At 40.2% G+C, this 17,497-nt stretch overlaps 1 protein-coding gene and 1 long non-coding RNA gene across 2 annotated transcripts in view; one reads left to right on the forward strand and one right to left on the reverse strand.

Moving 5' to 3' along the window:
* CDH20 (cadherin 20) overlaps window positions 1-17,497 on the reverse strand; it is a 204,536-nt gene that overhangs the window by 127,678 nt on the left and 59,361 nt on the right. The window lies entirely within an intron of this gene.
* Window positions 8,986-13,191, forward strand: LOC309848172. The gene is made up of 3 exons (XR_014302874.1): window positions 8,986-9,091; window positions 11,704-11,739; window positions 12,523-13,191. It is a non-coding gene; the product is annotated as an uncharacterized lncRNA (long non-coding RNA).

Here is a 17,497-nt window from a genome sequence, read left to right on the forward strand (position 1 = left end):
TCTCAAACGTTATGAAATAGTTTTCTGCTAGGGCTTTTATGTTTAGGTATTTAATCCATTTGAAATTTGTTTTTGCTTAATGGTATGAGGAAGGAATCTAACTTTTTGCGTTTCCTAAAACATATCCGCTTGTTTCCAAACCATTTCTTTTCTGTACCGTCTTCCGTCACTCATTTCAAGGGCCAGCTTGATATAAATTGTTATATCTATTTGAATCCCTTTCTCTGTTCCTAGTTCATATAATATCTGTTTTTCATTATTGTAGCCTTATAGTATGTTTTGCATCAAGAAGGATGCAAAAACTTCACTCGTTTCATCAAATGAAATTGTTGGGTATAGTTTCTATTCACGGTTTGGGAGGGTCTAGAACAGCTGTACCAGTTTACACTCCCACTAGCAGCACATGCAAGTGTTTCTTTCCCTGCGCCTTACCAGTGTTTGTATACATTTGTATTGCGTAGGTTTCCATAGAGTTTTTAAGTTGCCAGTTTGATAGATGGAAATTAGTATCTGGAAACTTTATTGTACATGTCCTTGGTTCTTAGTAAGGCTGAACTCTTTTCCTATAGTTAATTCAGTTTTGCAGTTATTTTTCAATATTTTTGGGTCATTTAAATGTGCTCATGTTTCAATAACAGCTTGCCTTAACTACTGAGAGCACAGTGGTTATTCCAGGACCTGTGACTTCGGAGTCCAAATGTTTCCACCAGAGGGTCTCCTGAGTTTGCTGTAATTTCCCTAGGACAGCCTTGGGCACTTGCTAAAGAAGTCTGCCCCCGAGTCAGGACCACAAAGACAGAAAGAGTTGCCTATCCCTTTAAAAGTCAGGGTCTTAATTGGGGTAATAACTAAAGTTCTATAATAATAATGACATTTGGGGACCTGGGTGGCTCAGTGGAAAAAAGCCTCTGCCTTCAGCTCAGGTCATGATCCCAGAATCCTAGGATGGAGTCCTGCATGGGGCTCTCTGCTCAGCGGGGAGCCTGCATCCCTTCCTCTTTCCCTGCCTGCCTCTCTGCCTACTTGTGACCTCTGTCTGTCAAATAAATAAATAAATAAAATCTTAAAAAACAAAACAAAAAACAAAAACCAAAAGTCAGGGTCTTAAAGTCTTTGAAAAAGGGGAGGTAGGGAGGCTGCCTCAGATACACCCTGGGGATTTTACTTTTCTGCAGTGAAAACTCTGAGATAGACTCATGTTGTTTTTGGTGTCAAAAATCTTGTATAATGAATCCATTTCTACGTAACCATTTTTTTTTTTTTTTTTTAAGATGTTGAGAATGCTGTGGAGGCATTGCATAAGCATCCTATGGAAAGTAGTAACATACTCGGTCTCTGTGAAAAGTCATCCTCATGTGGAAGAGGAAGATTGTAATTACTTATTTATTTTTTTTAAAAAATGCAGAATAAGAATGTTAACTGCTTTATCTGATTTAATTGCCTTGACTTTTAAACTTGTAATGTGGATGAAGAGCTGATACTAGAATTAGAAATGTTAGTTCTGTCATTTTCTTATTTGAATTATCTTTTATCCACATTTAATGATTGTGTGAAGTTTAGTTAAAACTACTTAAATTTTAACTGATGCAGTAATGACTATTTAAATAAAAAAATAGGCAGGTGGCAGTTTTCTTTTGGCTTCCACAGTTGGCTAAATTAAGAGGAAGAAGGCTTCACTTGGGTTTTGGTTACCTCTGTTTTCTTACTAGATTGCCATCTAAGCGGTTGGAGGAGTAGTGGAGGGAAAGGAAGCAAATCTAAAACCAAATTATTAGTAAGAAACAAGTCTTACATGTGCAGGTTGTGCTATGTCCATGGGTCTAAACTAGGGTTGGAAGTATCTGTAGCTACCTGTCTGAGTGGTAATATTACAATCATATATTGATTATTATAACATTGATCAGTGCCCTCTCCTTGTTCAGAGGGAGCTGGATTTATGAGATGACCTCTTGAGGAGAGGTTGGAACCTCAGATCATCTTGTCAGAACCCTGGGTCTACCTTATTTTATTTTATTTTTTTAAAGGTTTTATTTATTCATTTGACAGAGAGATCACAAGTAGGCAGAGAGACAGGGAGAAAGAGAGGGGGAAGCAGGTTCCCTGCTGAGCAGAGAGCCTGATACAGGGCTTGATCCCAGGACCCTGAGATCATGACCTGAGCCAAAGGCAGAGGCTTTATTTAACCCACTGAGCCACCCAGGCGCCCCTCTCCCTTCGCTTTATCTGAGCAAATGACATACTCCACTTAGTTACTTACACCAGACTCCTACAAATAAGCCCTGTCCTTCACTTCAAACACTGAGTAGATCTCCAAATACTGTCAATTTTGTCTTAAAAATACATCTTCATTCCTAATTTTCTCCTTCTTTGTTGACATCATCTCCAAACTATGATCTCTTACCGGGACTTTCTTTCATTAGCCTTCTAACTGGGTTCAGCACTTCTATCCCCAGCACTCCTCCCCCCAGTCAATTTTTCAGTAGTTTAAATGATCTATTAAATTTTTTTAAATGCTAATTTTGAAATAATTGTAGACCTATAGAAAGGTACAAAAATAGTGCAGAGCATTCCTCTATATCCTTTATCCAGCTTGGAAAGCCAGAAAATTAACACTGGTACAATAATATTAACTAAGCTAACAAACCTTATTCAGATTTTGCCAGTTTTCCCACTACTGTGTCTGGTTCAAGGGCCTAATACAGGACCGCACATTACAGTTCATTTTCCTATCTCTTTAGCCTCCTGTAATTTATGATGGGTTCTCAGTCTTTATCTTTTATGACTTTGACATTTTTGAAAAAGTGCTTGTCAGTTCTTTGGGAGGATGTTCCTCAGTTTAGGTTTGTCTGTTGTTCTCTGCAATTAGATTGAGGTTATGCATTTTTTGGTGAGAATCATCACCAAAGTCAAGCTGTGTTCTTCACAGGACATCATGTCAGAGGGGTTAAATGTCTTGTAAGAGATATTGGGTCTTGTCCCAAACCTTCAGTGGGATTCCATCTCTCCGAGATGAAATACACACTGTTTTCAGAACCTGCATAATCTAGTCCCTGTGTACTTTAATTCATGCCTCATGGAATGGTGAAAACAAATGAAAAAATGAGGGGCTTATTTCTCAGTGTTGAAAATAAGGGAAGAGACTTCCTTCCCTTCCCTAATCTTAGAACGCTTACTTTAAAAAACTTGTAAGTTCTTTCACTGTCTGTTTGAAATGTATGTAAATCTTTGTAAGAGCTAAAATAAACTCTTGCCAGCTTTAGGACCCAGGACTGTGTTTCTCAAGGCCCTGGGAAGCATCTCTTTGAAATGTCCTCATTAAGGAAGATAGAGCCCCTACATACCTCCCAGTTTCTGTGGGAGGATAGAACCTAACTGCAGCGGGTGCCTCATTCCAAGTTACGAAACTCCTTGTCATAAAGAGAAGTTTATTTTTCCTCTGAATAAAGCCAATTAGCTAACACAGATGGTCACCCCACTACTAAGTAAATTTAGGAGCAACTGTATGACAAATGGTGCTGTCAAGGCTTTTTACTTGACTAGTTGTTTATCCTAAGAATATGTATCTAATGGGTTGTATCCACTTGGCCACGTAAAGGGGTTAGTTAGATGGCCTTCAGTCTCTGGGGGCACTTAGTGGGTTGCTTGTGATGAGTGTCACATTCTGGCTTAATACTTGTTCAATAATAAAATTGTTTTCTTTCTTATCTACATTTGTGGAGAGGTTTCCTGGATTGGGAGAAGATTTTGTTCTTAATTCTATTTTCCCAACACTCTTTTCCATTAACTCACTGTGGCTTTCTTTCGTTTCTTGAAAAATCCCAAGCTGTTACTTGCTCTGTTTTCTGCCTGAAATCCTCCACCCCCCTCTACCTCTTTTTCTTTTTCTTTTTTTTTTTTTTAAAGATTTTATTTATTTGACAGAAATCACAAGTAGGCAGAGAGGCAGGCAGAGAGAGAGAGGGGAGGAAGCAGGCTCCCCGCGGAGCAGAGAGCCCAACGCGGGGCCGATCCCAGGACCCTGGGATCATGACCAGAGCCGAAGGCAGAGGCCTTAACCCACTGAGCCACCCAGGTGCCCCTCTACCTCTTTTTCTTGACTGAGCTCCTATAATATGTTCCTGAAGAGGCCCTTTTTGACTACCCTAAGGAAGCCACTCCTTACACAGACCATCACATCGTCCCGTGTGGATCTTACAGAGTACTTAACACAATCCGTAATTACTGTATGTATTGATTTGTTGACTGTTTTGTAGTATTCTCCTCTATCCACAACCAGTCCTGTTATTCACAGCTGAATGCCATGTACCTACCTAGAACGGCGCCTGGCAACTTCTGTCCCACTATGACTATTAGTGGAACAGAATGAGTATCAGCAGATTAGGATGATTATACAATGAAGATGGACATCTGCTTTTATGGTATTTCTTTTCAACTTGTAGAGAACTTAACAGACTAGTTTTAGCAGTGTTTGTATTTGATGAGCACATAACATGATTATATAGAGGAAGGAGCACATGAACACACCTTCGTACTTGAATAAAAATAGGCCCAAATCCTTGTTTTTCAAATAGGAAAATCTCCAATGTTAAAAAAAAAAAAAAAAAAAAACCCCACTCAAATATTTTAGGAAAGCTTTCATGTTAATTTTGGCTCCAGCTGGGGCTATTTGAATTGTAACATTGACTAATTGGCCAGTGTGAACATCAATTAGTCCTGAATAAAGAGCAGGAGAGGAATGCCAAGAGGGAGGAAGTGGGGATTCAGATCCTTTAGCAAGTCTACGAGGAATCCTCACCGCCTCATAGAGGAAGCCTTAGGGGTTATGCTGACATTTGAAGGAAGGCTTAAAATAGTGTTTCTCAAACCTGAGCACGCATTGGAAGGCTTTTTAAACACTGGTTGCTGGGCCCCGCCCTTCAGGTTTCTCCTTCCGTAGGCCTGGAATGGGGCCCAAGAATTTGCATTTCTAACAATTTTTCAAGTGCTGCTGTTGCTGGTCCAGGCCCTGTATTTTGAGAGTCATTGCTTTAAAGTGTTGCTTGACTAGAAGTTGATGGGGCTTGTTTATAACAATCTTTGGGGGAGTGATAATGCCTTAAAAAAATTAAATGCTACATTCTTTTTAATTGCCAAGAAAAAGGATCTCTTTTTGCATGCTTCTCTTTTTAGGCCCCCATGTCTCTATTTTGACTCTTACTTATTGAGTATGTCCTAGTTACATGCATCTTTTCAATTAATTCTTATAGTTATTACCAAGTTAAATATTATCTCCATTTTACCCAGGAAGAATTTAAGCTTCAGGATGGTTTGATTGCTGCCCAGCTGTTCAAACCTAGTCAGGGATAAAGCTGGAATTTCAACAGGGCTAGCTGGCTTGAGGATTAAGCCTCTTTTTACTGTGCTGCTTCTCAGCTGGAAAATTTCAGACTAATTTTAATTTCAGACTAATTGGTAACACCTTGAGGTGTTATACGTCTAAGGAGGAGATTACTCATTTGCTGGAGGTGAGCCTACTCTGATATAGAAGGTTGGTTAAAATTTAAAAAAAAAAACAAAGTCCCAACGAGAAGTATAGCATCTAGGTGTATTACTCAAGGAAGATGGCAGACTTGCCTACCAAGAGGGTTGGAGTATCTTAAAGTTAACTCTAGCAAAACAGTCATTTTCAATATGCATCTGAGTAATTTATCTAAGTTGCAAAAACAAATTGACCTTTTTTGGTTTAATTGTCTACATGAGACAATGAATTTTTTTTTTTTATCAAGAGACACTGAAACCAAAGCGGTTTTCCTTAATATTCTGGGAATGTATGGATCACCTTGAAAATCTCTGAAAAACTAATAACAAGAAGCAAACGACTGAGTTCATAATTGTTTCCCTTTCTCTAAGCCAAAATTGATGGCCAGTAGGAAGGCATTGAAATCCAGTGCACACTGACACTATTTATAAGGTCTTGATATTTTAGACTTGTAGTGCACCATTCATCCTAGGATCATAAAAGTGGTTGCTAAAATTTATACCATATTAGTCTGATTAACACTCAGATGGGTAAAAATAAAGGATTGAGGAGAAATATTTATTTCACAAGGGTTAGGGACTTTAATATACAGAAAGCTGCATAAATCTGCAGATGTTCTAATTAGATTCAGCTGAACTGCTTCAGAATGCAGGATAACATGGATTTACTCTGCCAACAACTAAGAATAACTTTTCTGATGCAAAAAATGTTCAAGTTTCAATATTGAAACATAAAATACCCCAGCCCAGGGGATAGATTCTTTTCACATCAATTTCTTCACTGGCTCAGATTCCTCCAGCAGTTAAGTTACTTCTTTATTGTAAGTCTTAAACAGAATCTGCTAAATGGTACCCTAATGGTACTCTTCCCAGGCTATAGTACCTGGAATCCTATTTTCTGTTAATAGTTAAACATTAACCTGAGATCACTAGAATACTGTCAAGCAAGTTATCCACATGGTGTTTAATTTACAATCAGGGAGTAGTTTAGGCGGTGAGAAAATCTGGCTCTTAAAGAGGATGACATTAAGGAATCAAGGGATGTATTTCATGGGGTATTTTTGTCAGTTGATTTCCATTTTTTTCTTGAATATATGTCATTTTTTTAATCTCAGGAAGTTATTTCTGTGTGCTGGCAGGGTAAATCTATGTCGTCCGCATTTAGAAGTAGTTCAGCAAATCTAATCAGAGAATTTGTTGGGGCCCAAGTTATAGGCAGGGTGGGGCATGAACCCTTCTCTAGCATGGGCATCCTTCTGGATCTGCAAAGGCCTGGAGATCCCTTTGGTGTCTGCCTTCAAAAAGTTCCTTCAGCATCCAAAGGCTTTATACTTCCAGAGAACCTAGCTGTCAGACCCAGCCAGGCATTTTGATTTAACTGTTTCAGCTCTTGGAAGGCCAAGTAAAGGAGAATGTTCCTTTTCAAAGGACATCGAGGGGGAACCAGAGAGAGGCTGTGTCTAGAACCTCATGTTCCATCAGTTGCCTTTTAGACAAACCAACGTTTGGTCAATATTCTCTCAATTATATTTGATAAGCCAACCTATTCTCCTTAATTAAAATTTTGGCAGGCAGTCTTCATGTGAATTTATGCCAAGGATTTGTTATAATCTCCTTGTTTTGCGGTTTCTCATTTTTAATAGTGGAAGAAGAATTTCATAAACCCTTCTGAAGGAGAGTCTCTGTAAACAACAGTTTTATCTCCTGCATAATCTTTTTAGATCTCTGCATATTTGTGTGGGACAGGAAAAATAACATTGCCCAAATATACTGTTTTAATTTATTAATATAAATTAATTTATTAATATAGTTAAAAAAGGCACTTGTAGGAAATTGATTTGAAATAGATGATACTATGGCATAAGCATTAGTTTGCAACATTAGAAACAATGAACATAGAAAATCAACATTATTTATAGACTTACCAACTACCTACTACCAGAAAATCTGAGTCAAGAATATTTTAAAATGTGGAGACCCATGAGTCACGTTTACATTTAACCCTTGGCTGTCCAGTATCAAAGCAACATGATCTTGTTTCCTTGTTAATCCTACACATAAACTGATATTTAAAAAAAAAAACAACTAAAAACAAAAAACTGCCAGTGATGTAAAAAAACAAAAACAAAAACCCAATACTGGTAACTGATGTAAACAAAACAAAACAAAACAGTGCCTATGACATGAAAGGAACTTGATACGTTTTATTTCTCACAGCCTACTCTACTCCCCCTTCTCATTTCTTAGGCATTTCTTTTCTCTCCTCTCTTCTATCAAAGCAGGGTAAGTTGGGAATAGAAAGGATGGAATTGGAATAAGCTTATTAGAATGCTTAGCAGTGCATCATACAGGGAAATATTGGCAGATGAGTTTCAACATGGGTAAAATGAGTACAAGAATGATTAGTGCCTCTTCTCATTCCAAGACAGCTTTCACTGTTAGCATGAATACTGGAGATGCAGCTGCACGGGTGGCAGAGTCTGATATGCCAGAGCTAGGAGAAATTCCAGGGAGAGCCAGCTCCTCACCACCCATCAGATATTCTCAGCCCAAGAAGGACAGTCCCTCAACTCTGGGGATATATCGGAATGGCAGCCTCTTCCTCTTCCCATGACTCAGGCTCTGGTCATCTGGGTTTCCAAGCTATGATAATAACTATTCAGTCTTTATTTACTCAGCTCGTAATAGAAAATCACTGGAACATCAAAGACTGACCTTAGATCATCCCTAGATTCTCAATTCCAAGATTTATTCACCAAACTATGTTTCTGTTGGGACACTGTCCTACCTGAAAATGCATAATTTTGCCTTTGTCTGTATGCTCTAAGATAAAAACTTGCTCATTACTCATTATCATTTGACACTTCTAGATGAGAGCATCTGGCCCCGGTGAATCGAACCTTAGAAGTAAAAGTGTGTAGATATCAGAGTGATGTGTATCCCTGAATCTGGGAGAAGCACTTAAGAAATAGCCAACACCCTCAAGGGAAGAGAGAGGAGTAAAGGTTGTCTTCCTTTTGCCTCTTCTGAATTACAGGCATTACATCAGAGTAGCGGGATATCCTTCACATCTAGGTTCTCCACTTACACCATCTTCCTTTGTTCATTTTTACTTGCATGTAACCTCAGTTATGTGGTATGTATCAGAGAGTCCAGCTCTTGCGTTGAAATCTTCCACAAGCTAACTAAGGAGAAGAGTGAATTTTTAGATTATTATCTTGCTGACTGTATCTATCCCCCTGTTAAACAGTATCTGCTTCGGTTGGTACCATCTTGACCTGGTAGTCTAGACAGAGTTAATGCTCATTAGCAGGCTGGAGAGGTCCTGGATCTTCTCTGCTGGGCAATATGATGTCACAGTTTCCCTCTTGTGATACAATTTAGAAAGAGGTTGAGACCACAGGTCGGGGAGAGGGACATGCAACAGGAAGCAGCCCTATTGTCCCCTCACTTGGTAACAGCCTCACAGTACAGCAACACATTCAGCTCCCAGGATAAAAGCAGGTGTTTTGCTTTAATTAAGACCAACAAAGACTATTCTGTTCTCAATAGGCTTATATTTTTAGACACTAAGGTAAGGAGGAAGAGAACATTATCCCATTCTGTGCATAAAAATAAAGATTCAGCATGAACTGCATAATTAAGAACTGAAAGGGGGAAAATGCAATTCAATTAAAACTGACAGAATAATACACGGAATCAATGGCTTTATTTGGTGTTTAATGATGATACTGTTTTCATTTCATTATACATGAGTCATAACCAGCTTTGCCTTAGTTTAATTGTATTCCTTACAGAGTAAACTGAAGTATGCAATTTGCAATAGACTCATCAATTAGAAAGAGGCTTATTTAAGATTATCATAAATTGATCCCCGAGACTGAAACCAAGTTTTTTCCATTCCAGTATGTCACTTTATTGGAATGGTGAGCAATTTAGGAAGGAGTGGAGGGAGCTGTTGGTAGGGGAGATGAGGAACAGTGCGCAAAGGGTAAAGCCTGATTTCCATGAAAAAAAAAAATGATAGTAAGTATGTTTTCCAGTGGAGAAAATGATATGGCAATATATTTTTGATCCAGTGAGCTGAACAAAACACGATGAGATTTTAGGCTGGAGAGGAAATGCTAGATTGAGCTGCCCGTATGAAATGAATCATGGTATTGGCACAAAATCAAGTGTAACAGGGAGAAGGTGTTTCTCTATGTGGCCTTATAGCCATAGAGATTTTAAAATTGGGGCATGAGACCCAAGGAAAGCGGCAAAGAGAGATAAGCATGATAAGTTAGGCTACTTGAGTACATCTTGGAATTAGTGGCAGAATACAGAACATTTTGCTGTTAGGCACGTGAATCACAGAAAACGTCTCAGATGTTCCACTCAGTAGAGTTTCATACCACTGCCAGTGCTCTGTGAATACAGCTGGGGACTCAACGTGAATTAGCAGCGAATACTGAATGTTTCTAGGGTCAGAATCTGACAGGTAGGTCCTAATGAAATGTGTCTATCTTATGTCTTTATTTCATTAGTTGTATGGATAAAAGTTGCATGCGTGGCTACATTTCAAGCATACTGTATAAACAAACAGATTAATGGGCTCTCCTTTATCCATAACAGCTCTGCTCTCAAGAACTGATAATGGATTGGGTCTGGGGAAATAGTAATTTTTCCGCTAGTCAGAGAGTCAAGGGGACTGTCCTGTTCTTGGATGATGAGTGCTAGCTCCCCAGAACATTACATAGACTGGATCGTGTCATAGGAAGCTTAGCCTTCTAAACTCATTTCTACTTTCTAATATGAGAATTCTCTTTCCAACCAGTCAGTGCTAGACCCACTCTCATGCCAGTGATTCCTTTATAATGACCTGAAATGGACAGCGGGAAAGCAAAAGAAAGAGAAAAATCCATGTGCAAGAGCCTACAAGCCCACAAAGCAAATAAAACAGGAACATTCGCACATGCTGGATGTCATAGATAATCTTTTTTTTTTTTTTTTTAAGATTTTATTTATCAGAGGGGGGGGGGAGAGCGAGCACAGGCAGACAGAATGGCAGGCAGAGGCAGAGGGAGAAGCAGGCTCCCTGCTGAGCAAGGAGCCGGATGTGGGACTCGATCCCAGGACGCTGGGATCATGACCTGAGCCGAAGGCAGCTGCTTAACCAACTGAGCCACCCAGGCGTCCCTGTCATAGATAATCTTAAATGCATAGTAAGGACTCCTCTTTAAGGATCATTTCTGTATCTTCTGATCTACTTCTGCTTTTCCTTTCCTTTTTTGTTTTGTTTTGGATATTGAAAAAAAAATGTCAACACATGAGTCAGCAGAAGGGTTTTCCGACCTTGCATGTACTGTTCTTTGAGTCAAATACTTGACTCAGATTTTGATTACAGAGCCATATATAGAGTTAAATATGTACCTCTAGATATATTAACTTTATACATATGAAAGTAATCCTAAGGAGACCAGAATTAAATTGCTGTTACTCTTTTCAGCTTCTAGGATTATTGTCTGTAAAATGATAGTTTTCATAGGGTGATTAAACATAAGAGCTAGCATTCATGTGAGGCTACAGTGAATAGGACATGTCCTGGGTATGATTTTTATGCTAACTGTGATAAGCAAACATTGACCCATTCAGACTTTCTTACTCATTCTAGCTGAAGACAGCATTATTCAGTTGCTGGACAACTACACAGGTTTAGAAATGTACTCGGTTGCTGGGAAACAATAAACTTTGCTTCCCTTTTTAGGATTCAAGCAAATGACCTTGGTCTTCTTACCCTGTGATTCAACTAGTAGAGCATGTGAATTACAGACAGTAGTAAAATAAAAGGGGGGAGGAATGAATGAATGAATACCACATTCATTCATTTCTCCCCCTTTTATTCTTACATTCAGTAGACATGTTTTGGGCATCCCATATAACTTAGGCATTATGCCAAGTGTTAGGTATTTGCTCTAATAAATATTTTATAGCACTTTCTGTGTGCCCAGTATTGACTTACTTAATTGTCATAACAACTTTATAAGGCAAGTGTCCCTCATTTTACATAAGAGGAAACTGAGTCATAGGTTGAATGACTTGCCCAAGGTCGCACAGCTAATAAGCACAGAGCTGAGATTAGGACTGAGGCAGGCTGGCTCCAAAGCCCATGCATATGCTCCTAACCCCAAGTCTCTTCTCTCCTAGAACTTACAGTCCAGAGGGAGCACAGACAACAAACAGGTAAACAAAAGAGAAACAAAAATTAACGAGTTGTGATAGGTCTACGGGAACAGTGGTAATGGAGAATAAAGGGTAGCAGCTTAGTATGATTAGGGGAGGTTTCACTGAATAGAGGATAAACTGAGGCTGGAAGGGTGAGAAGGAGGCAGCCAAGTGGAGGGTTGAGAGAGTATTTGGGCCAAGGAAAGGTCAGGTGTTCAAGGAACTGAACAAGGGCTGGGTGCTAGAGCAGCCAGGAGGGCCTTTGCTGCCTCAGGGGGAGAGTGAATCAGAAAAAGGTTTGAGACAAAATGCCTGGAAGAAACTATATGAGACAGAGAAAACTATTTGTTTAGATGAGAAAACTATTTTTGGAATATGGAAAGTTGGGATGGAGATGGGGAAGTCTATGGAGGGAAAGAGGAGAAGTAAGGAGGACAAGAGTATAGGTGAGTCCCGTGGGAAGTCTTAGAGGTTTGCCAACCACCAAGAAACTCAGAGATGCCGAGATTGGGGTGACCTGTTCCTGTGTCCTGGGTTGATGCCCACGGAAGGAACAGTACCTTTCTCAATCAGAGGAATCGAAGTATGGATTCATGAGTAGCATCAGAGAGGCTCTGGTGGCCCAACATGGCACCAAAGCTAAAACAGTTCCCGGGTCTTCAGATCACAGTAGAAAGATCAGCGGGGATTGAAGGAATCATGCAGACAGCCACCAGGGATGTCTCAGGAGACTTTGTTTAGGTGAATGGGAAATGCTGTCACCAATGTCTTGCTACCATGAAAACCCTCCCTTCTCCCCAGAAAGTTAGGCTGATCCCAGGAGAAGGAGGTTTGCTGAATGCCAGAGATGAACTCCCAGCCACCCGTACGGAATGGAGATTCAGAACAGAAGTGGAATAATGGAAAAATAGATCTGATCTTTTGAACATCTGAGTTTGTGGAGTTAGGCTCTTACTTGCTTCACATGGAGGCATCTTAGGTTTGGTAAAAATTCACCTGCAGCAAACATTCACACTGCAGGTTAATTACAAACCCCAGAATTAAAGCCAAGTTGCTCAGAGGCAACGTGTGTAAACTGTGGGAGAATTGTCAAGCAGAGAGGAGGTCAACTCTCAGAAATCACTGCGGATTTTGGAAATAACTATGGTCTTTCATGAGGTAGAGCTTGAAAAAGCACAAGAGAACCTTCTGGGGTTTTAAGCTCTCTGGGCAGATAAAAAGGGGTCTTCAGAAGAAAGAATGGGGAAAGTACTCAGGTTTAAAAATAATTTAAAAATTTTAGTAAATTAAATTACTGGTTTTAAGAAGAATACCTAGAAAAGATGAGTTCTGAAAATGATTTTTACAACTTCTAACTTGGACTGTGAATTTTCTAAATGAACTAATCCTTACTCTTTTAGCAGAGCCAGCTAAAGTGAAAATACTGTTCTCTAGTCTAAGAAATGGCCATCAAGGTAAAAGTGAATTGAATACCCATTCAGTGGTGTGTGCTCCTCATTTTACAGTGATGCCTACGCCTGTGTACAGACACACACAAGTATGCACGCACAGGCATGGGTAGAGATACTCTGCCTGGGGAGAGAGTTGGGAACCAGGCTTCACTGCAGGGCTGGTGCACAGTCTTTGAGGGGGATGGATAGTTTCTAAGACTATTGGAAAAGTACCTGTTCTTCTGAAAAAAATGTCTTGCTTTGCTTTTATGAAAAGAAATGAACACTTTTCCATAGAATATCCCCATAACTAGATCCCATATCTAGCAGTAAAGACATAAAGAGGTTGTTTGAGGGGAGTGGGAGTCTCAGGAAAGAACTTGGGAGTGGCAGTTAGGATTGGAGGGTTCCCATTTGCTACTTGAAACGGCCATCCATTATCGAGATTAATGATTATGACGAGGGTTGAACTGGGAACCAGCAGCCAAAGACAGCTGCTCATGCATCCAGTTGTTTGAGAGTCAACAGAGTCTTGCCTATCAGCATATTTAAAAGGAACAGTCTTACTGTTGTATGGATAACTAATGGAAGGAAGGGAAATATTTCAAAGTGCCAAAACCCACTGCACCAGCTTAAATGGTTCTATAATTTTCTTTAGCAATATTTACTTGTTTGAGGACCAGTGTGGAGAGGAAGAATGTAGAGGAAAATGAAGATGGAGGAGACTGAGGAATACTGAGAATGGCATTTCTGGGTTGCCATGGGAGGTTGTAGATTTTTTGTAGTGAGAGCACTTGCACAAGTAAGCAGACAGATTGGAGGTTGTGATCAGACAATGGGGTGTTTTTAATTTCAGAAGTTCGAGGTGGTACACATTTTGGAGTTGATGAGGCTGGAACATGATCAGGGTCATCAATGGCTCAGATAATGTGAAGGAGAAAGTCAATGGAAAGAAGGAGATCAAGGAATTGAAAGCCAAAGTTGGGATGGGTCATCCCCATGAATGTGGAAGGCACCAAGAAAGAAGACAATGAGTAAGGTAGAGATAAAGACAACAACTCGGACCTAGAAACTGATACAATAGTAACTCATACTTATTTGGCGCTTACCACTGTTCTAAGAGCTTTATATATTATCATTGCTCCATTTTATAGATGAGCAAAATGAGGCGCACAGAAGTTGACAGACTTGCCCATGTGACATTGCTAGCAGGTGTCAGCACTGGTTCTCTGATGAGGGCAATCTGGCCATAGCACCTCCATTCTTAACTATCCTGCTCTGCTGTCTCAGTGAATGGTAAGGTAACACAGCAGCTAATGGAGCCAGTGGGCACAGTGTGAAACTTCCAGAAGCAGGAGGGTTTGTAAAAGGAAGAGGAAGTGGTAGTTTGGGGCAACTCAGACTCTTGGCTTGGACTTCTAAGAAGCTCAAAAGACAAACCAGCTTCCAGTTAAGAAAGCGGCAGGTTCCAGACAGCAGGTGCTCTTGGGGGAGCACAGGTTTCCATTAATGCAAGGGAAGTGGAAGGAGCGTTCTGTGGAAGGGGAAAGCATACTGGAAGTCTCCCAGGCCCAGTGGAGGGGGGACAGATGGGCAGGTAAGGGGTTGGTCAGATGTACAGACGGTGGACATGAGGATTTGGTGAGACTGGCCAAGAGGGCTTGGGTTTCTAGCAGCAGCTGTGGCTGTTCACCTGTGGAGGCTCCAAGGGTTTATTTTCGTAACTGCCAGTGAGGCAGCTATTGGTAATGCAGTGCGTGTACCCTTTGCTACGGCTGACATAACAAAGAACCACAAACTGGGTGACTTAAACAACAGATATTTATTGTCTTGTAGTTCTGTATGCTAGAAGTTCAAGGTCACGGTGCTGGCAAAGTTGGTTCCTTCTGGGGGCTCTGAGGGAGAATCTGTTCAAGCCTCTTTCCTAACCTCTGGTAGTTTGCTAACAAACTTTGGTGTTTTTTGACTTGTAAAAACTTCACGGTGATCTCTGCATGCTGTTCTCTGTGTTTGTGTCTATGTCCAAATTTCCCCTTTTTATAAGGATACCAACTATATTGGATTGGAGCCCAGTTTGTTCATTTTAACTGATTCTATCTGCAACAACCCTAGTTCCAAACACAGTTATATTCTGAGATACTGGAGATTAGGACTTCAACATAGGAATTTTTAGGGTGGGGGCACAGTTCAACCCAGAACAGTGGGTGTCAGGGGAATTGCTCACTTTTGACCACTCCCATTCATTCAATATCTATTCTGAGCACCTGAGCATTTGGGACACTTTACTAAGTATAGCAGGGAATATACTGATAGAATGAAACAAAATCCCTGGCTCCAGGGACCCGGAGTTGGTGGTGGTAGGAGTGGGTAGAGTATGAAAAATTCAGATACCTAAAAAGTAGAATCTGATAAATGCCATGTATAAGATACAAGCAGACTGTTACATAAATTAAAAGCCTATTTGAGAAGGGAAGTGAAGTCTAGCAGATGATTTGGCTTATTTTTTACCGTATAGGTAAAGAATATCATTTCCAGAAATGTCAAATGACCTCCTGCGGGTCTACCTACCATAATTCCATTCCTTCAATTACACCAGGGATATAAACACACTTGCGGACCCATTTACTAGCATGTCAGATGTCTTTGAAATGTATCATTTAAAAAATTATTTTGATATAACTTGTGGGAAAAAGATTACATGAGCTTGTAAACACAGTGGAAAATAATATTTGGAAGAAGTCATAGACATTTCTATCGAGAGCAAAGTGACTGAGCTGTTGACTAAATATTGACTGTAAATCTTCAGCCACCCACTATCCACAGGTGCCAATCTGCCTACAGTTATAAACAATTTATATCACATGTATTTGATGCCAAAATGCACAGTAATTTTCTTGAATCCTTTCAAAATAAAATCGTTAACCACCTTGAACCACTGTGGTCTTCGGCTCTCTTAATAGCTTTCATCTTCCTAAGTGAGATCAGAATGACCTAACTGGGAGAAATGGACTGGGCTCTACACTTAGGCCTGGATTCTTTATTGTACTGACAGATGAACATTTGATTGTCACCAGTGCAATTCCATAATTTTAAAAATACAATGTTGAGCTAGGATCCATGGACTAGAACTTGATAACCATGGGAGCAAAATGTCTGCCCTGAGTTTCTAGGTGGTTAGGGGTGGATTTGGTGGATATTGTGGCATATGATGTGGAAAAGAGGAGCAGAGTGAAGATGAAGAGGAAATTGGTCTTTTCCTTTCAGGTTTATAGTGAAATTTCCCTAGAAAGTGGAATTATCTTAGGAATTCTTTTTTTTTTTTTTTTTTTTAAGATTCTATTTATTCGACAGAGAGAAATCACAAGTAGATGGAGAGGCAGGCAGAGAGAGAGAGAGGGAAGCAGGATCCCTGCTGAGCAGAGAGCCCGATGCAGAACTCGATCCCAGGACCCTGAGATCATGACCTGAGCCGAAGGCAGCGGCTTAACCCACTGAGCCACCCAGGCGCCCCAATCTTAGGAATTCTTTAGGGCAAGAGGGAGTGAGAATTGGAAATCTGGAATCATTGATTTAAAATAGAATTTCTGATTTGTTATATGCAAATGGAAAATAGAATTGGCTTTGTTATGGACAATATTTAGGATCCTGGCTCTGGGTTACAGATGGGTCTGTTTCTCGGCATCAGAATTACTGACGTCCTATAAACTTGACCCAGACAGTGATCCTGACGCTAGAGATGAATTTGCCATTTTGTTTGTGGCAATGAGGGGAATAAGCGGAAAATGCATCATTGAGCCTCTGATTTGTGAAGGATAAATACTAGGAAAAAAAAAAGCCCTTTAGTACTTTTTTTTTTAAGACTTTATTTATTTATTTGACAGAGAGAGAGCACAAGTAGCCAGAGAGGCAGGCAGAGAGAGAGAGGGGGAAGGAGGCTCCCTGCTGAGCAGAAAGCCTGTTGGGGGGGGGGTCGATCCCAGGACCCTAAGATCATGACCTGAGCTGAAGGCAGAGGCTTACCCCACTGAGCCACCCAGGTGCCGCCACCCAACCACCACCTTTAGCACTTTTTTAAGAGACTATTTTTAGGGCCGTTTTAGGTTGATAGCAAAATTGAGTGCAAAGCAGAGAGTTCCCGTATCACCCCAGTCTCCACACATGCACAGCTTCCCTCCATTATCAGCATTCCCCACTAGAGTGCTACATCTGTCACAAGCGCTGGACTGACATTGACACATCACTGTGATCCAAAGTTCATCATTTACTTACTGTTCACTTTTGATGTTGGATGCAAAATGAATAATGGCATGTATCCACGATTCTCGTATCATACAGAGTATTTTCAC

This window comes from Mustela nivalis (genome assembly GCF_964662115.1).
Source record: "Mustela nivalis genome assembly, chromosome: 14".
Classification (NCBI taxonomy): domain Eukaryota; kingdom Metazoa; phylum Chordata; class Mammalia; order Carnivora; family Mustelidae; genus Mustela; species Mustela nivalis.